The sequence below is a fragment of the Pleurodeles waltl genome, chromosome 2_2, assembly GCF_031143425.1.
Source record: "Pleurodeles waltl isolate 20211129_DDA chromosome 2_2, aPleWal1.hap1.20221129, whole genome shotgun sequence".
In the NCBI taxonomy this organism is placed as follows: Eukaryota; Metazoa; Chordata; class Amphibia; order Caudata; family Salamandridae; genus Pleurodeles; species Pleurodeles waltl.
The window spans coordinates 199927208-199948068 of record NC_090439.1 but is presented as its reverse complement, the minus strand read 5'-3'; the positions used below and the strand labels follow the sequence as shown (position 1 = coordinate 199948068).

The 20861-nt window shown below is 46.6% G+C and overlaps 1 protein-coding gene across 2 annotated transcripts in view; it reads left to right on the top strand.

Annotated features, from left to right (window-relative positions):
- The window catches only part of ERP44 (endoplasmic reticulum protein 44), a 1253443-nt gene that overhangs the window by 135629 nt on the left and 1096953 nt on the right, over positions 1 to 20861 (top strand). The gene's annotated exons all lie outside the window — the stretch shown is intronic.

Here is a 20861-nt window from a genome sequence, read left to right as displayed (position 1 = left end):
GTGGGGAGAGAGTTCCAGGTCTTGGCGGCGAGGAAGGAGAAGGATCTGCCGCCGGATGTCTTGCGCTGGATTCGGGGTACGATGGCGAGGGCGAGGTTGGCGGATCGGAGTTGACGTGTCGGAGTGTAGAAGTTAAGTCTGGTGTTGAGGTAGGAGGGTCCGGTGTTGTGAAGTGCCTTGTGAGCGTGGGTCAGGAGTTTAAAGGTGATCCTCTTGTCTACCGGGAGCCAGTGGAGTTCCTTTAGGTGAGGGGAGATGTGACTTCGGCGGGGTATGTCGAGGATCAGTCGGGCGGAGGCATTTTGGATACGTTGGAGTCGTTTGATGTCTTTGGTTGGGATGCCTGTGTAGAGTGCGTTGCCGTAGTCAAGTCTGCTACTGACGAGGGCCTGGGTCACCGTCTTTCTGGTTTCTGTTGGAATCCACTTGAAGATTCTGCGGAGCATTCGAAGGGTGTTGAAACAGGAGGAGGAGACGGCGCTGACCTGTTTGGACATGGTGAGGGCGGAGTCCAGGATGAAGCCAAGGTTTCTTGCGTGGCTGGCAGCCGCAGATGAGGTTGGTGGCTTTGGAGCGGAAAGGGGAGAGACGGACTCCCTGCGTTCTGTCGGAGAGGAAGGATGAGATCCAGTGGAGGGCTTTGTCTTGGATGCCGGCTTCCTGGAGGCGGGTCAGTAGGGTGCGGTGGCAGACGGTGTCAAAGGCGGCTGATAGGTCGAGGAGGATGAGGGCTGAGGTTTCGCCGTTGTCCATTTGATGTCTGATGTCATCTGTGGCGGCGAGGAGAGCAGTCTCAGTGCTGTGGTTTCGTCTGAATCCGGATTGTGAGGGGTCCAGGATGGAATTGTCTTCGAGGAAGTGGGTGAGCTGAGTGTTGACGATCTTCTCGATGACTTTCGCTGGAAAAGGGAGGAGAGAGATCGGACGGAAGTTTTTGAGATCGTTGGGGTCGGCCTTGGGTTTTTTGAGGAGGGGTTGGATTTCTGCGTGTTTCCAGCTGTCCGGGAAGGTGGCAGAAGTGAAGGAGAGGTTGATGATCTTGCGGAGTTCGGGGGCGATGGTGGCGTTGGCTGAGTTGAAAACATGATGGGGGCAGGGGTCCGTGGGGGAGCCTGAGTGGATGGTGTTCATGGTTGTTATGGTTTCTGCCTCGTCCACGTGGGTCCAGGCGGTGAGGCGGCAGTCGCGGGAGGAGACGTCGGGGGTGGGGTCTGGCGGTGGACCGGTGTTGAAGCTGTCGTGGATGGTAGCGATTTTCTGGTGGAAGAAGGTGGAGAGGTCGTCGCAGAGTTTCTGGGAGGGCGGGATGTCATTGGAGTTGGCTTTTGGATTGGAGAGTTCCTTCACGATGCCGAAGAGTTCTTTGCAGTCGTGGGCGTTGTTGTTGATGCGTTCGGTGAAGTGGGCGCGCTTGGCGATGCGGATCCGTTGGTGGTGTTCGCGGTTGGCGTTTTTGAGGGCGGCGAGGTTGTCGGGTGTGCGTTCTTGGATCCATTTCTTTTTGAGCTTCTGGCAGATGCTTTTGGAGGTGGTTAGATCGTCTGTGAAACAGGCTGGTTTTTTCTTTCCTTGGATGGCGGTGGGTTTCTTGAGAGGGGCAAGGGTGTTGGAGCAGTCGAGGATCCATTGATGGAGGTTGATGGCGGCTGTGCTCGGGTCGGTTGCGTCGGGTGGAAGGTTGTTGATGAGGGTGCTGGTCAGTTGGTCTTGGGTGACTTTGCCCCAGCGGCGGTGGGGAGGTAGCTGGATGCGATGTTGCTCTGTGGTTTTCTTAGTTAGTTGTGTTCACTACTAATTGGTGTTGGTGTAGAAGCTGAATGAATGAATTGTTGACAAATTCTAATCTTCTGGCAGACTCGTGTTCAGGCAGGGGGTGAAAAGAATGCGAGGAAACAGTAGAAGGAGGTATGGGCTGTGTAATGGGTGCAAATGTCACTTGAAAAGAGAATAAAACATATCCTATTAAAAACGTCATTACACTAAGCAACATGAAAATACATAATATCAAAAATCGTTTCTTTGTCATTATTATACACATTCTGGCTTTAAAGTCCAACTGTCTGGCAGGTCTCTCATACTTGAAAAACTCCATCCTCTCTAATTGCTGCTCGTGGTGGTAGGGTGTTCTATGCTAGGGAATGCTTCTGTCAGTCCAGGGCAACTCCCTTAGACCGACCAGAACTGTCGACCTAACGTCTTCAGCTGCACTCCAAAGACTTGGGCAACCACGACCCTACAGCTGAACCCGGATGGCGGTTCGAAAAGAAAAAAACAAAAATAAGAAAGTTTCTCAGATGAGAGAGCCGCACTTCTCAAAAAAGAATAGCAAAGGAACGGGAAAAAATTATTTGTCCTTAGTTCTTGGTCTCAAATTATAACGGCTTTTTCCAGGTACTGTCTGGTTCTGGAACAAGAGTTCAGGCTCTGTAGCGTTCAATCTAATTGACGGTGGCACAGCTTCTTGCAAATTATTGTCACTTTCTCGTTCAGAAATTGTTCCTTTTACACGTGCATCGCTAAATGGCAAAAAACGAGGCACAGTCTCAGTCTCAGAGTCAGCGATCCCCTCCTGGACCCACTGGTCGTACGGTAGAGGAAAAGGGACCCTCTTGCAGTGTACGCCGTGGATCCAGTTCTTTTTCCCTTCCACTCGAACAGCTGATCTTGTTGAGAGAAGGACGAGGTAGGGGCCGGTCCAACGGGGCTGGTCATTCTTTGTCCGCTGGAAGTTCTTGACCAGCACCCATGATCCAGGATCGATAAGATGTCCTGGAGCTTCAGAGACCTGAGGCAGAGTATTGTGAACCTGTTGGTGTAGAACACGCAATTTAGCCGTCAATTCATACAAATAATCAAGCAGTACAGGGTGTTCGATCTCACAGAATTTTGTTGGTCTTGGCACTCCCCATATGTTGGCTGGGCGGCCGAACACAATTTCATAAGGACGAAGTCCCACTCACGAATGCACAGTCATTCTTGTTGATAGGAGTGCTAAAGGCAGAGCGTCAGGCCATTTAAGACCAGAGCTCGCTTGTATCTTTGCCAACTTCAGTTTTAGCGTGCCATTATAGCACTCTACTAGTCCAGCTGATTGGGGGTGATTTGCAGCGTGGAATTTTTGCTGGATACCTAGCCCCTCACATACTTTTTTCATCACTCGACCCACAAATTCACTCCCATTATCACTCCAGACCATTCTCGGCATTCCAAACCTAGGGAAGAATTATTTGGCAAGGGCTTTAGCTGTGGATAAGGCAGTGTTGTCTTTTAAGGGATATGCTTCTACCCATCTTGAAAAAGCACAAACAACAACGAGTACGTATTTCAGATTGTTGCACCTTTCCATGTGGATGAAATCTAGCTGCAAAACCTCGAACGGATACGTTGGAGGTGCAAAATTACCAGCTGGAGTTGGGGTTACCCTACCAGGATTGTATTTCAGACACACCATGCAATTCTTGACCACATTCTCTGCACATTTAGGAATTCCAGCATTTTGCCATACTGGAGCCAACAACTTACAAATCCCTTTCACACTGATATGGGCCATTCCATGAGCCATTGTCACCACTGCAAGCACATACGCATCGGGTAACAACCATCGCTGATGTTCTGACAAGTCAACCCAACAACCATTTTCATCACATTTACCCGTACTTTCGTTCCACACACAACTCTTTCTCTGAAGCTTCAGCTTGAAGAGACTTCACACCCTCTATCGTATCTTCACATATTCCAACGTCACCAACCCATCTTGCGGGGCCTGCAACATACATTCGATTCATCACATCTTTTGCTGTTTCTTTTGCGATTTCGTCAGCAAATGCATTCCCACGACCGACATCATCAGTAACCTTCTTGTGTGCACTGCATTTCACAATCGCAACCTGTAATGGCAAGGTCAGTGACTCAAGAAGCTCATTCACCAACTGACCATGCTGAATTTTAGCTCCATGCGAAGTCAGGAACCCACGTTCTTTCCACAATCGTCCAACTATGGGCCACACCAAACGCATACTGGCTGTCGGTATATATGGTCACTTTCATTCCTTTCGATAACACGCACGCTCTCGTAAGTGCAATCAGCTCTGCTGCTTGAGCTGAATTATGTGGTATACGTGCAGCTTCAACAATCGTATGCAAAGTTGTGACAGCATATGCTGCAGTCGTATCACCATTCGGAAGCTTGAAGCATGAACCATCCACCCATAAGGTACCATCACACTTTACAAGAGGAGTATCTTTAAGATCTACTCTCCCTTTCGTTTCTTCTTCTGTCCTAAGAAAACAATCATGTTGTTCAACATCATCTGTCTCTACTGAAATCGGCAATAACGTGGCTGGATTCAACGTATTGCACCTCTTTATGTGCACATGACTCGCTAACAGTGTCAACTCGTAACCTGACAATCGAGCACTAGTTAAATGCTGTGTCTTGGTCCTGTTTAACAACGTGTCCACTGCATGTGGAACCATCACAATCAACATATTATTCATCACTAACCCAGCAGACTGTCGAATAGAAACAGCTGCTGCTGCTGTGGCTCTCAAGCAACTCGGCAATGCTTTAGCTACTGGATCCAAAGTTGACGAAAAATATGCGCATGGGCGCTGCTTGTCTCCAAAAGACTGTGTCAGCACTGACAATGCACAACCCTCTTTCTCATGGACATACAGTGTAAAGGGCTTACTGTAGTCGGGGGTACCCAACACAGGAGCCGAACACAATGCATTACGCAATTCGGAAAAACTTTTCTGACAATCTTCAGACCACGGAACGGGGTTCGGTGTATCTTTATAGGTCAATGCTACCAAAGGTTTGGCCAGCAAAGAAAAATTCGGTATCCATTGTCTGCAGTATGATGTAATGCCCAAGAAAGCACGTACTTCTCTCTGTGTCCTTGGCACACTCAATCTTGCAATTGCCTGAATTCTTTCTTAGGTCAGTTTCCTTCCCTCCTTCGATAAGAGATGACCTAAGTAGGTCACTTCTTGTTGACAATATTGCAGTTTTGAAAGGGACACTTTTTGATGTAACTCAGATAAATGACGCAACAACGACAAGGTGGCTTCTTTACAAATCTCTTCAGTATCTGTAGCGACTAGCAAATCATCGACGTACTGAATAAGGGTAGCGCCGTCAGGTAAAACGATTGCATCAAGCTGTGTTTTTAAAGCCTGACTATATATTGATGGACTTTCACAGTAGCCTTGTGGAGCGCGTTTGAAACAGAAACTTCGGCCCCTAAACTGAAGCCAAAAATATCCCTGCTCTCCTCGGCAATCGGGATGCTGAAGAAAGCATTCTTTAAGTCAATCACCGAGAACCAGGTGGCGGAAGCTGGAATCATAGTCAATAGGGCAGTGATATTAGGAACAACTGGAAACTGTGGCACAACTATTTTATTTACCTCTCTAAGATCAATCACGAGCCTGTAAACAGGTGGCTTAGAGGGGTCAGTACGTTTCAAAACAGGCAAAACAGGACTATTACAAACGTTGCCTCTTGTCTCTTCAATTACATCTTTTTCAATTAAATCAAAAATGATCGCTAGCAACGCCTTTTCACCTTCACTAGAGATCTTGTATTGTTGAATGAGTGGTAATTTAACATTGGCTTTCAGTGTCACAACATAAGGTGGTATTTCCAAAAGACCCACATCATTGGGACCAGTAGCCCAAATGGTATCCGGAAGAAACGACAATTCGGTCGGAAGTTTATCCTTCGACAAATAGATTGGAGAGACCAATTTCCTACCCAGTGTAAGTTGTACTCCAGAAGGAGAACAATATAATGTTGCATACAATCTTTTCAACAAATCCAAACCTAACAAGTTTTCACCACAACCTGTAGTCAGAATAAGGGGTGCTTCCAATTCACAAGGTCCAACAGAAAGGGGCATAGGACTAGAAATCGGGTTCCTAACCGGGGCGCCTGAAAAACCTACTGAAACATTCATCTCGCCAGACAAAGGTGCGCCAGGGAGTTTTGAGTGCATAATAGAACTCTTTGTAGCACCAGTATCCAACAGAAAAGGCTCCGACACACCTGATGTAATCACCTTAAAATAAGGTCCATTCTGATCCACTGGAACTAAAAAAACTCCCTCTCTTCGTCTATGGCTGTCCTAGCAATTATTACCTTCCAAGTTCTCATCTTCTGCATAGTAGTCGTCAGCATAGTACTGAGCCGTCCTACCAGACGCGTTATGTTGCTGGTCAAAACTATTCATTGAGTTTTGAGACGGAAAGGAACGCGTGTTCTGGGGAAAACTTCCACGTCCTCTACCTCTAGGAGCTTGTTGAACACCTCGACCTCTTGCGCCAGAAGCACCATTCATACGATGTAACAAAATAGGACAACTATACTTGAAATGACCCTCTTCTTTACAATATGAACACTGATTGGGACCTACAGGAACACGTGGTTGAGAAAACTCGAACCTTTGCGAGTTTCTCTGGAACTGTTGAGGTTGCTGATAGTTACTCTGACCACCACGTGGCGGATACGCCTGTTGTAAAAGAACCTTCGTTTTTAATTCTTTAGTTTTCTTGTCTGCTCTATCCTTCTCATCTTTATCCCTATTTTCGTAGTACTGTGCAGTAGCCAATATTTGTGCTGAAGAGGAAACGGCCCAAGAACTCTCTGAATCCTTCAATTTCTTACACAGCTCGGCAAGCAAATTGTGCACAAACTTGTCGACGAACAATCGTTGACCACCTTCTGTACTCATATCTTGACCACTGTGGTCGATAAACATGAGAAAATGAGCTGGGACAGCATCAATTTGATTAGCAACATCAGCCGCAACGGCATCCTTCCATACCGGAGGGACTTCTCTCATTGGGTACTGTCGCACCTTTTTTTTAACAGAGGAGTCCTGTTGGAACAATGACTGAGAAGGATCCTTATTCCTAAAGGACAACAACGTCGCAACTGCTTTCTCAACATCGGGACCCACAATCGTGCCTTTTTGAAACTCAAACCGTACACGGCACAAATCAGGCGGATTTGTTTCCAAATCATTATCCTCCAATTCCTCACAAAGGAAAGCACACATTTTCTCAAAAACGTATCTTTGTTTCGGTGCTCCCCATTGACGGAAGACATCCATAACAGACTCTACATCGTATCTTAAAGGGTAAACAACCCATTTACGCGCCATACGGTCCAACATTTCTCTCTCTTGAGAATTAGGCAGTTGACTACACGACTGTTTACGCTCCGAATCTGGGGTCACACCAGACGACCCAAAGAGAGGAAATATAAGGCTGGCAACAGTATCTGTCATTCTCTGTCGGACAGAAGGAGAAGTTGATGAAAGAACAGGAGGAAAAACAGAGGGAGGCAAGGCAGATGCAGAAGCAGACGCAGAGGCAGTATCAGGAAGAACACCAGAAGAGGCAGTCGATGTAGTACATAAAGTCGCAGGAGGTACAGATGGAGCAGGTAGCGAAGTTGGCGGCCCTTGAAGGGGCTGCGCAATAGTAATAGGAGCCAACTGAAGAGGAGCTGGCGGCTGTGGAAGAACCTGAGGCACAATAACCGGAGGTTGCACAGCTAAAGGTTGCGGGGGTGCTGTAGCATTCTGCGCATAAGGGGGTGGTGAACTCAACAAGTTTGACATTAAAGGATCTTTCTCAAGTTCTTTTGCTGCATCTTGCTGAAGAAGTGGAAAAACTGGATAACATTTATCGGTCACCAATTTACGTTGCCTGTGCAACTACTCATTCATCTGTTCTTCTTCATCATCTTTAAACTGCATGGCAGCTTGCATTATCAAGATACCCTCTTCCCTCTTATTTCTCTTTGCTAATTTAATTTCCTTCTGTTTGGCTTCCTTACGCCATAGGTGGAAAGAGTCAAACATCGCTGGCCGGGCTTTCTTCTTGAAAAGTTTAACCTCCAGATTATTCAGAATCTCTGTGTCAAAACTACCATATTGGGGCCATTTTAAAACACCATCTTTCCTGGTGTATCGGATCCATACTTCATTATATGTGAGGGGGCCTATGCCATGTTTCACATATAGTTCATAGGTTGGAGTTCCAATTGGAGGATCCGGACACGAGTTCTCCAATCGGGAATCCCTATTATAACCAAGACAAAACAAATTTCCATGTCTGCTAAGACCAGGCATCTTCGCTCTCTAGTCTAGCTTCAAACTTCAAAGGATTATCGAATACGATAGTCTTGTGAATACACAAATCCCTCGGCTTTGGTACTTGCAAGTTCCAAATCAAAGATCCCAAGGGGATACCAAACTAAGAACCAAACTAAGGACTGGGAGACGCTCCACTTATACTTAACTGAGGTATCGATGACGTCACCAGAAGACTCGTTTATCGTTTCGCTCTACCAAATCATCAAGGGTCCAAAACAGGGCGATAGTCAGGGCAGCAGTCCTTCGTAGCCGTCGGGAAGCGGGGAACCTCGCAGCAAAGACTTTCGGACCACGTCGACATACAGGGGTCGATGAAGTGGTGGCCTCCCTCCAGAATTTTCACACGAAGCTCCTCACGAACCTCTGGCTTGGACTGGTACCGCTGAAATCGCCCCACGTTGGGCGCCAACTGAAGTACTGGGTTTTTCAGAACCCAGTGGTGCCAGGGAACACACCCTAAGACTTCGAGTCCTTCCTGTTTCAGACTACAGAAACACAGAGTCTTCTTGGTGAAGTCAAAGATCTTGTTTATTGGCTGCAGCCAGTAACAGGTATCCTAGAAGTACAACACGGTGTATATTCTCAGGAGACTGCTCCCTTTGCAAAGCTAACCTTCTCTTTTATACAAAATATAATGCTTTAGGCAAACATTCCTTATTTTACAGTTGACCATTCACATATTTTCACTACAAAGAAATAGCAGGGTTATGATGACAAGCCCATATTTCAGTTTGTCCAGCCCTCAATCAATTACCTGGCAAGGCTCAGTACTTTCATCAGATATCGACGGACCCCCAATATAAACGGGCACCTCCTCCTTGTAAAGCAAGTCATAAAGAAAGAAATAGGGACAGGTGTGTGTAAGATTAGGCATGGTTTGTGTGTGATGAAAGGTTTATGATGTGTTGTGCCTTGATACTAATCTCATTCGGCCACTGGGAAAGAAACTGGCCGAACAGGTTTGGCTTCAGGCAGTGGAGTCAGCTTGCCCAGGTCATAGAGGAGTCAGCAAAGATGTACGTGTCCTTCAGACTTGTTTTCAGCATTAGACATTGGCCTATGTGAGGGCAATCACAAAATGGCTGTCGTTTAAATGGAACACGAGGGTTCAGGACGGAAACTCTGATATTCGGGTGATTTCGTTACCCAAATATGAATACAATGCTTGTGCATACTATTCTTAATCATTCTCGGTCTGCTGATACCAAAATCATTGTGATACGACGATGTTTATAACACAGGTCCAGAATTTTCAGTACCACAACACTCTGGTGTAGATGTGCTGCACTTGACTCTTGCCTGTACCACCTTTTGTGCCGAGCTGGCTGGTAAAAGACAATTACTGATCTCCTCATTCCCAGGAGAGGATAGATACATTTGCAAGGCCTGTCAGTCCACTGAACCCTCCTTCTCAGCTGATGGGGCTCAGAACACAGGGACGTGGGCAAGTGATACACCTAGGTCATTGGGGCAACTCTATTTGTGGGGCAGTCATACGGACAACTCTGCCCTCTGTGGGACAGTTGGAAGGATGACTCCACCTGATGGTGCATACATTTGGTATGTGTCTGGCTGTGGAACAGTCATACAGATAGCTCTGCTCTCTGGGGGGCAGTTGGAAGGATGGCTTCACAATGTAGTGTATACATTGGGACAACTCAGTGGGACAGTCAGATCGATACCTCAGCTGCCTGTGGCACAGTTTATAGGGTGGTGCATAGGGTGGGGTAGCACTCATGTGTATTAAAGTCTGAAAAATAGGTCTCTACTGTGAGATGTATACAGTGGATGACTCATGTTTGTGGGGATACTGGGCAGAGAATGCAAATTATAATGCTTCTTCCTACAGCTTGCATCCTCAAATTGCATGCTATCACAGAAAGTGTCCTCTGTATTTCTGATTATGACTATGTTCAGAGCTGTGGAGATCAGTTTATGGAATTGTTCCTGCCATCTTCAGCAGCTGTCCGTGCCCCCTCAGCTAGTCTTCATACTGTCGCCTCTACTTGTTTTGTCTTTCAAGTGTCCCTCTCCTTCTGTTTCATCCTCTGTATTCCCCATCTCTCTAAAGGACAAACTTCTCAAAGTTATCTACATGGTTCCATCAGTCTGTGATTATATTTCCGAAAATTGCTGTCAACTCTTATCAAAGGTCACAACCTCTCCTCCTTTGAATCCCTATCCCTGCATGCTAATAATACCTAACATCCACAAGCTTTTCAACTATCTCCACCAACCATCTGCATGAACACTCACACACCCACTAATTTAAACTAGCACAAAAAATTATTGGAATGGTTTGCTTGAGCGTACAATGCCTCATAAGTAACTAACAATTGTATATAACATTGGACTAATCACTAACCTTGGGTTCTGGAGCAGCTTGCTGCTTGGCATAAAGCTCTTCAGTGCCCTGTCAGGGGTAATAAGAGCTATATAAATGCAATTACCGTATAACAGATTGAGGGTCAAGAATACCACATATTGTAATTGCAATTAAAGCACTTTCTATCCCTGACGAGGCATTGAAGTGCTTTATGCCAGGTAGCACGCTGCTCCAAAACCCAAGGTTAGTGGTTAGTTCAGTGATATTGAGACCGATCTTGTGCACTCAAGCAAATAATTCCATGCATTTGCTCCTGTTTCTATGTGGCAAATTAAATTACAGTTATTTAGAGTTGGTTGTTATCCGTAGTGGGGAACTAGGTGAGTTCATGCAAATGTTTGATGGTATTAGTAGATGAGCTAGAGAAGGTTAGGTATTTTTAGGTTGGAGGGGTATGGCTTTCAAAAAATGAGAGATTGTGATCTTTGAAATGAGTTGTAAGCAAATTGCAGAAATAAGGAAAACATACAAGTGGCTTAGAGAAGGGCGTGTTCTGAGAGAAAAAGTCATGCAAGGATGAAAAATTAAGTCACTGGAAAGGAAACCAGAATTTGCAATGAAATGGGTATGGCGTTTGCTTGAGTTAGAGCTATTAGTGTTGTAAATTCCTAACTGGACTTTTCTTGCCACATAAATTGAAAATGAAAAGTAAAGCAGTTGACATAAGCAAGCCGATTCAAAGCGCCACATCCGCCATGAGCGCAAAGGAGAGACACAAAGGGAAAAATAAATTTGCTGCTCCCAGTCAAACGTATCTGCAAACGTGCAATAACCACGAAACAGGATCGGTGTCCAAGGCGGTAACAAAATCACTTCCAGGAGGGGCAAACGTAAAGCATTTACCAATGATGATAAAGGATTTTTGAAAGACAAGCCCATTAACGAGTGATAGTGATGGGCATGCGGTGGGCGTTGTTAAAATCTCACAGATAGATTACAACAGGCCAGAGCACTTGCACACTCGACCTAAAGAGGCTACATTCAGAGATTTTAAGTTAAGATCAGTTTTTCAGGCTGGATTTTATGAATATAGACAACCCTTTTTGTGATGGCATGCGGTTTGAGGATGCACAACTCTAGACAGCAGCAACATAACGTGCATGTGAAAATAGTACTATTTTCTGTACTTTTGAAGGGTGCTAGAAATTGACAAATGGTCTGTGGAGTGCTATGCTACACTTCTGCAAGGACAACTCATCGACTCAGGGTCTGGAACCTTTAAAATAATGGCTGGGTCACAAACATTGAGGAGAGAATTGGCAAATGCTGGAACAGATGTCTCCTCAAGTTTGAATCACAGTATTAATTGTAAAGCAAGGTGGGATAAATTTTGGCCACCTCTGGTTTGACATGGCACAAGATAGTGATTAAGTACAGCTTTCCTACACAGTGAAAGTGCATTGCCTTAATTCCTGTGGCTGAAGGATGGAGATCCCGACACTGAAATCCACCAAAGACTTTGTTAGCAAGGGGCTGCAGATTAGACTTCCTGGCGCACTGCCCTTTGGTAGACTGCAGGGTTAATGGGTGGAAGTTCAGATTCTGTTGTGCAAGGTGAAGAGTGCTCCTTAGGTAAACCGTTTTGTCTTCCTTAATCACACTTTCAGCGGGGCTGATGTCAGTGCAAATCTTACACTTATTTGTTCCTCTGTTGTAAGTGCTGCAGGCTGGTGTCTACCCTGCTGTCAAAGGTATCACTACGCAAAGGCTATGTTTGAAGAGCAGCCTAAAAAAACATTTGAAAGGAAGAACTTCTCAAACCGCTTCTGCATCCTGTACACTTTAGAAAAATATCTTCATACTGAGAGTGCAATTATTTGGCTGCATTAGGCCATGTTTGATCAGAAATAATAGTTAATAGTTAATATGTAGCATATTTTCACAGGGCTTAGTATTGAACAAAAGCGAAATCTTTCATGTGTGTGCCCTGTTGTACCTTGTAAACAATCATACAATTGGATCCATAATTGGATCCCTAAGTAACAATAAGGATAGTATGACGGCTGTTAGGAATAGTAATAGGACGGCTGTGATGTTTTCTTTGCACTAAAAAAAAAAACAAGCTTCCATTCGGTAATGGTGTGAATATGCGTAAATCCAACGTTTAAAAAAATAAATAAGCAACATCTCTAGAATACATAAAAAATCAGAAGGGTATTTCCTGTCTTAACCCCTCCCATACCTACCTACCCACCACCAACACCAGGCCCAAAACTCCTGGTGAGATCCCAAAAACCTCACTGAAGGAACCAACATTGGCTAGATGTGAATTGTCTAAACAAACCATTTGTGAAGTAGCCCTGGTTGGCCGCTGAGGGAGTTAAGAGTATGTGACGAATCACAAGCAGAGCCCTGTTTGCATGGTGAGTAAAAAGCTATATCAGTAAGTAAACAATTTCAAGGGACTAGTACTTATTTTAACTTATTTTAATCAGTAGTTCGACTCTTTGAGGTTCTGTAGGTCATCATAAATGCAATGCTGGCGATATCAGGAGAAACTGATGGTCTTACAGTAACATTATGGTTTAAAAATATTCTCAAAATAATAAACAGGCATTAGCTGATAGTAAAGATCTAGAGTAGTACAGGTCAATGTATGCAGCCTGTAGTTGTGGAGTGTAAAAATGGTATATCAAAGCTGTATAGCAACAAACACAGTAGCAAAGAGAAGGAGAAAATGTTAGTGAACCCTCACTCGACGCCACTGAGCAGCTAGCTCATGAGAAGGCTGTTCCTTTGAGAAGGGTCATGCTTTTTCAAGTAGTTAGCAGCATCTTTAAGACCTGAGATCATGAGGATTTTACTGTGCAGTTTAAAGCCAGTTTGGCCAGGTAAAGCATTGCATATGATATATCCAGTCATTTTTGCTAATTATTGGCTGGAATAAATTTCCTCCTTTAGCTTCCTGGACATTGTGCGTGCAAACCTGGTTAAAAGCTGAGGAACCCGCCTTTGTAATGTAGGTTCTTAGATTTTACAGATGTGTCACAACATCTGCACTATGTCACGGTAGTTCAGTAATCCTATGATGATGTGGTGCGGGCCGGACACAGAATTGTTCTTGGTGCAAGGGATTAGTGCTCCTGTTCACCCACCAGTAGCTTGGAGAGATTTTATTCCACATAAAGGTCTTTGACCATTTTTTAATAAAATCTTATGCGTGTCCCATTGCAGTAGTTTTTGCAAAGGCAATGATGCAGCATTTACTTCTTTGAGATCCTGCCTCAAGGTCTTTTGTTTTAAATGTCACTTTTAATGCTTAGTAGTTGGTTCTTTCTACGGTTTTACGTGGGCGGAGGCATCATTCTCCATGCCAGTAATCAGTCATTCTGCCATGTCAATATGTGTATGCTCTTTAGCGAGCCTGCCTTTCTCATTGAGGTCATTAGACAGGGACTCTATTTTAGAATCTGTAGATGACAATATAGATTTCATTTCCAGCAACAGGGCCCTTACATCCTGTTCAGAGCAGTCACTGAGGGCATCACTCTCTGCTATCTCCTGTTCAGTCATGTTCTCCTGAGAATAGTTGTATTTTTTGGGTTCCAAGGTGAGTTTGGGCTGTTTTGCATTGGATGTACCCACTGCGTATGTTGTAGCACTCAGTACAACATAACTGTGGTCACCCTAGGCACATAGACAATCAAATTATGAGGTGAAACGGACTTGGTGGTTCCAGTAGTGCATTTGCTAAAAACATACACTGCTGCACTTTATCAGTGGAGTCACATCACACAATACTTTAGAAACGAAGAGTATGACACAGAGAAGCAAATAGGAGCCAAGGGGAGAACAGTTTGTGTTTGAGGATGTATAGTTGTGGATACACTAATTATGACAACTGGTCATTCAGGAAAGGTTATCTGATTGAAGTTCCTGTCAAACTGAGACGTCATGCAGCAACCCACAATATACTCACTGATAAGGAGAATGTTTGCTTCAAAGTAGCCAGCTGTAAGGAAATGCCTCCTTGGCATGGTTACCCCCTGACTTTTTGCCTTTGCTGATGCTATATTTTGAATTGAAAGTGTGCTGAGGCCTGCTAACCAGGCCCCAGCACCAGTGTTCTTTCCCTAACCTGTACTTTTGATTCCACAATTGGCACACCCTGGCATCCAGGTAAGTCCCTTGTAACTGGTACCCCTGGTACCAAGGGCCCTGATGCCAGGGAAGGTCTCTAAGGGCTGCAGCATATCTTATGCCACCCTGGGGACCCCTCACTCAGCACAGACACACTGCTTACCAGCTTGTGTGTACTGGTGAGAACAAAACGAGTAAGTCGACATGGCACTCCCCTCAGGGTGCCATGCCAACCTCACACTGCCTATGCAGTATAGATAAGTCACCCCTCTAGTAGGCCTTACAGCCCTAAGGCAGGGTGCACTATACCATAGGTGAGGGCACCAGTGCATGAGCGCTGTGCCCCTACAGTGTCTAAGCCAAACCTTAGACATTGTAAGTGCAGGGTAGCCATAAGAGTATATGGTCTGGGAGTCTGTCAAACACAAACTCCACAGCACCATAATGGCTACACTGAAAACTGGGAAGTTTGGTATCAAACTTCTCAGCACAATAAATGCACACTGATGCCAGTGTACATTTTATTGTAAAATACACCCAAGAGGGCACCTTAGAGGTGCCCCCTGAAACCTTAACCGACTATCTGTGTAGGCTGACTGGTTCCAGCAGCCTGCCACAACCGAGACATGTTGCTGGCCCCATGGGGAGAGTGCCTTTGTCACTCTGAGGCCAGTAACAAAGCCTGCACTGGGTGGAGATGCTAACACCTCCCCCAGGCAGGAGCTGTAACACCTGGCGGTGAGCCTCAAAGGCTCACCCCTTTGTTCCAGCACCGCAGGACACTCCAGCTAGTGGAGTTGCCCGCCCCCTCCGGCCACGGCCCCCACTTTTGGCGGCAAGGCCGGAGAAAATAATGAGAAAAACAAGGACGAGTCACTGGCCAGTCAGGACAGCCCCTAAGGTGTCCTGAGCTGAAGTGACTCTAACTTTTAGAAATCCTCCATCTTGCAGATGGAGGATTCCCCAATAGGATTAGGGATGTGTCCCCCTCCCCTTGGGAGGAGGCACAAAGAGGGTGTACCCACCCTCAGGGCTAGTAGCCATTGGCTACTAACCCCCCAGACCTAAACACGCCTTTAAATTTAGTATTTAAGGGCTTCCCTGAACCTAAGAATTTTGATTCCTGAAACTACAAGAAGAAGAAGACTGCTGAGCTGAAAACCCCCTGCAGAGGAAGAACAGAAGACACTAACTGCTTGGGCCCCAGTCCTACCGGCCTGTCTCCTGCCTTCCAAAGAACCCTGCTCCAGCGACGCTTTCCAAAGGACCAGCGACCTCTGAATCCTCAGAGGACTGCCCTGCTTCAAGCAAAACAAGGAACTCCCGAGGACAGCGGCCCTGCTCCAAAAGAACTGCAACTTTGTTTCAAGGAGCAGACTTAAAGACCCCTGCAACTCCCCGCAAGAAGCGTGAGACTTGCAACACTGCACCCGGCGACCCCGACTCGACTGGTGGAGAACCAACACCTCAGGGAGGACCCTCCGGCGACTCCGAGACCGTGAGTAACCAAAGTTGTCCCCCCTGAGCCCCCACAGCGACGCCTGCAGAGGGAATCCCGAGGCTCCCCCTGACCGCGACTGCCTGAAACTCCATTTCCCGACGGCTGGAAAAGACCCTGCACCCGCAGCCCCCAGCACCTAAAGGAACGGAACTCCTGTGCAGGAGTGACCCCCAGGAGGCCCTCTCCCTTGCCCAGGTGGTGGCTACCCCGAGGAGCCCCCCCCTTGCCTGCCTGCAACGCTGAAGAGATCCCTTGATCTCTCATTGATTTACATTGAAAACCCGACGCTTGTTTCTACATTGCACCCGGCCGCCCCAGTGCCGCTGAGGGTGTACTTTTTGTGTGAACTTGTGTCCCCCCCGGTGCCCTACAAAACCCCCCTGGTCTGCCCTCCGAAGACGCGGGTACTTACCTGCTGGTAGACCGGAACCGGGGCACCCCCTTCTCTCCTTTGAAGCCTATGCGTTTTGGGCACCTCTTTGACCTCTGCACCTGACCGGCCCTGAGCTGCTGGTGTGGTAACTTTGGGGTTGCTCTGAACCCCCAACGGTGGGCTACCTTGGACCCAAACCCGAGACTTGTAAGTGATTTACTTACCTGACAAAACTAACAAAACTTACCTCCCCCAGGAACTGTGAAAATTGCACGGTGTCCACTTTTAAAACAGCTTATTGTGTTTTATGTAAAAAGTATACATGCTAATGTAATAATTTAAAGTTCCTGAAGTACTTACCTGCAATACCTTTCAAATGAGATATTACATGTAGAATTTGAACCTGTGGTTCTTAAAATAAACTAAGAAAAGATATTTTTCTATAACAAAACCTATTGGCTGGATTTGTCTCCGAGTGTGTGTTCCTCATTTATTGCCTGTGTGTATGTACGACAAATGCTTAACACTACTCCTTTGATAAGCCTACTGCTCGACCACACTACCACAAAATAGAGCATTAGTATTATCTCTTTTTGCCACTATCTTACCTCTAAGGGGAACCCTTGGACTCTGTGCATACTATTCCTTACTTTGAAATAGTGCATACAGAGCCAACTTCCTACACCAGCCATGGGCATGTGGAGAGTAAGATGGTCATCTTAGTGTGTAAAGACAGGCCAGATTGAGGTTATTCAGTTATGTGTGCAGCACAGGGAGCCATTTTGAGTGGTGTAGGAAGCTGGCTCTGTATATACTATCTCAAAGTGAGAGATAGTGTGCACAGAGTCCAGTGATTCCCCTTAGAGTTTGATAGTGGCAATAATAGATAATAGTGGTAGTGGGGTTGAGCAATTAGGCTTATCAGAAGGTAGTGTTAAGCATTTGTTGTACACACAGGTGATAAAGGGGAACACACATTCAAGGTCTTAACTCCAGGCCAATAGGTTTTTATATAGAAAAATATTATTTTCTTAATTTATTTTAGAACCACAAGATTCAAATTGCTGGTAAGTACATAAATTGTAAGGTACTTGGCATAGGTAAATATAGAACTTTGAATCAAAACAGTAATGCACACAGTTTAGCATAAAATGGCAATAAGCTATTTTAAAAGTGGACACTGCAAAATTCAACAGTTCCTGGGGGAGGTGAGTAAAGGTTATTTTGTCAGGTAACTAAAGCACTTACAGGTTCAGTCTCCGGGGCATAGGCAGCCCACCGTTGGGGGTTCAAGTCAACCCCAAACACCCAGCACTAGCAATACAGGGCCGGTCAGGTGCAGAGGTCAAAGAGGGGCCCAAATAACATAGGCGCCTATGGAGACTAGGGGCGCTCCAGTTCCAGTCTGCTAGCAGGTAAGGACCTGCGTCCTCGGGGAGCAGACCAAGGGGGTTTTATAGAGCTCTGGGAGGGTGAGGGGGAGGGAGGGGGTACCGAACAGGCACACAAAATACACCCTCAGCAGCACAGGGGCGGCCGGGTGCAGTGTGCAAATAAGGTGTTGGGTTCTGAATTGGAATCAATGGAGGGACCCGGGGGTCACTCTTGCGATGCAGGCAGGACAGAGGGGGGCTTCGCTGATCACTCTTGCACCGGTAGTTGGTTCCTCTTGGGCCTGGTGCCTGCTGGTGCAGTGCTTCTTCCAGGTGTCGGGTTCTTTGTTGCCGGGCAGTCGCGGTCAGGGGGAGCCTCTGGATTCTGTCTGCAGGCGTCGCTGTGGGGGTGCAAGGAGGTCTGCTCAGGGTGGACACGTTGTTGGACTCGTCTGGGGGTCCTCCCTGCGGTTTTGGTTTCTCTGGACACGGGCCGGGGGTGTCGTGTGCAGAGTAGTGGGGACTCTCGCTTCAGGATTGAGGTGAGAGTTCCTTTAAAGATGGTTTCTTCTTCATGCTTTGGACAGAGCTTCTGTCCACTGGAGTTTCTTGGTCCTTTGGAGTTGCTGGGCAGTCCTCTGAGTCAGCAGAGGTTGCTGGGCCCGCAGGATGTGTCACTGTTGCAAGTTCTTTAAATCTGGCGACAGGCCGGTAGGGCTGGGGCCGAAGCAGTTGTCTCGTTCTCTGTGGGGTTTTCAGGTCAGCAGTCCTTCTTGTTAGGTTGTCAGGAATCTGATTTCCTGGGTTCAGGGTTGCCCCTAAATATTAGATTCAGGGGTGTGTTTAGGGCTGGAGGGCAGTAGCCAATGGCTCCTGTCCCTGAGGGTGGCTACACCCTCCTTGTGCCTCCTCCATTTGGGTGGGGGCATATTCCTAATCCTACTGGGCTAAATCCTCCATGCCAAAATGGAGGATTTTCTAAGGAAGGAGTCACCTCCACTCGGGACCCCTTAGGGGCGGGTCCTGGCTGGAGGGTGGTGACTCTTTATTTTTCTCATTAACTCCTCCGGACTTGCCGCCAAAAGTGGGGGCTGTGTCCGGGGGGCAGGCATCTCCACTAACTGGAGTGCCCTGGGGTGCTGTAACACCAGGCGTGAGCCTTTGAGGCTCACCGCCATGTGTTACAGTTCCTGCAGGAGGAGGTGTGAAGCACCTCCACCCAGGACAGGCTTTATTCCTGGTCAGAGTGCACAAAGGCACTCACCCCATGTGGCCAGAAACCAGTCTGGAAGTGTCAGGCTGGCAGAGACCGGTTAGCCTAGCACTAGCAGTTGGGTTAACTAAGATGCCCTCGGAGTGCGTTTCTCAACAAATCTCACACTGGCATCAGTGTGGATTTATTGTGCTGAGAAGTGGCTTGTGGGCATTGCACTCTGAGCGGGGTGCCATGACGACTTAGTCTTTTTCTCTCCACCAGCACACACAAGCTGTGAGGGAGTGTGCATGTGCTGAGTGAGGGGTCCCCAGGGTGGCATAATACATGCTGCAGCCTTAGAGGCCTTCCCTGGCCACAGGGCCCTTCGTACCAAGGGTACCTTTAACAAGGGACTTATCTGTGTGCCAGGGCTGTGCCAATTGTGGAGACAAAGGTACAGTTTTAGGGAAAGAACACTGGTGCTGGGGCCTGGTTAGCAGGGTCCCAGCATACTTTTCAATCAAAGCTGGCATCAACAAAAGGCAAACAGGGGGTAACCATGCCAACAGTGACATTTTCCTACAAGTGGTCACCCTGGGATGTAACAGCAGCTGTCCGCTCACAGCACGATGCGCCCTGACACTGCATGACTGGGATCACCCAAACCACAGAGGTCCCACGGATAATGGGATGGATGCACAGGCCTTGGGAAAGGATGATCCTCCTCTGCTTCCCTGGGTTGTCTCCTGGCCTGGCAGGAGGGTACCGGCTGGCTCAATCTAGTTACTAAAGCTGCTGTATCATGGGTTTCCAGCTGCTTACAGGTGATGGTGCGTCTTTATGGATAGGGTGATTGAAAAGAAACTCTAACCACCTGAGTGAGATCAAATAGCGACTGTCTTGTAACTGACCATTTCCATATGTTAGTGCAGTCCCTAAGCATTGTAAAGAGTTAGTATGAACTCAAAATATTAATCAGCATTAAACTGAATAGGATAATACATTTAGAGAATGATGTTTGGTTTGAATTCTAATCTCCCCATACCATTCACTTGTTTGATGCATGTCAATATTGCTGGTGGCCACAGTGTTCAAAATCATTATTGCCTGACATGGGAAATCTCCATGATTGATTTGGTTTGAAAATGAAAAGAAAAAAGTGCATTTTGACTCAAATTTTGTTATGGTATAGGTCACTGACACTGATGGGTGCATAATGTACACCATGCCGAGCTGGCAGGTAATGAAAAATTTCCAAGCTATCGTAACCGAAAGCTTCAATTCCATTAAGGGCACGGAGGCGAAGATTATGCCTTCCTTTCTTTGATTTATTTTTAACAGCAGCCAAGTAAAACTACATTTCCCGTGAGGAGAGGGGAAATCAGAAATAAACAAAGGAATAACGAGCTTAACAGACAATCAACAGTCAGTGACGCAGACATAGTCCATCAACAATGTTGCCATGTCCTTTTTCTTCATGCGACTGAAAGCCGCCTGTCCTCAGTCTTGTTTAGAAACGTCTGATCCTGAGGAAAAAGGAAAGCAACCACATCAGGTTCCATCCCCGATAATGATACAGCATAACAAATGCAATCCCACCTCCCGGAAACTTAGGTGCGGAGCAGACTCAAAAGCAAGCTCGGAGGTCAGAGGCCGTAAGCGTCGATTGTTCCTCCCGTGTCGCATCAGCCGAGCAACGGGGTCAAGTCGGAGGATGACGAGATTTCTTTGACTACTTCTTCTTACCTTGACCCGAAGACTTCGAGGAAGACGAGTGGGGGTGGCTCC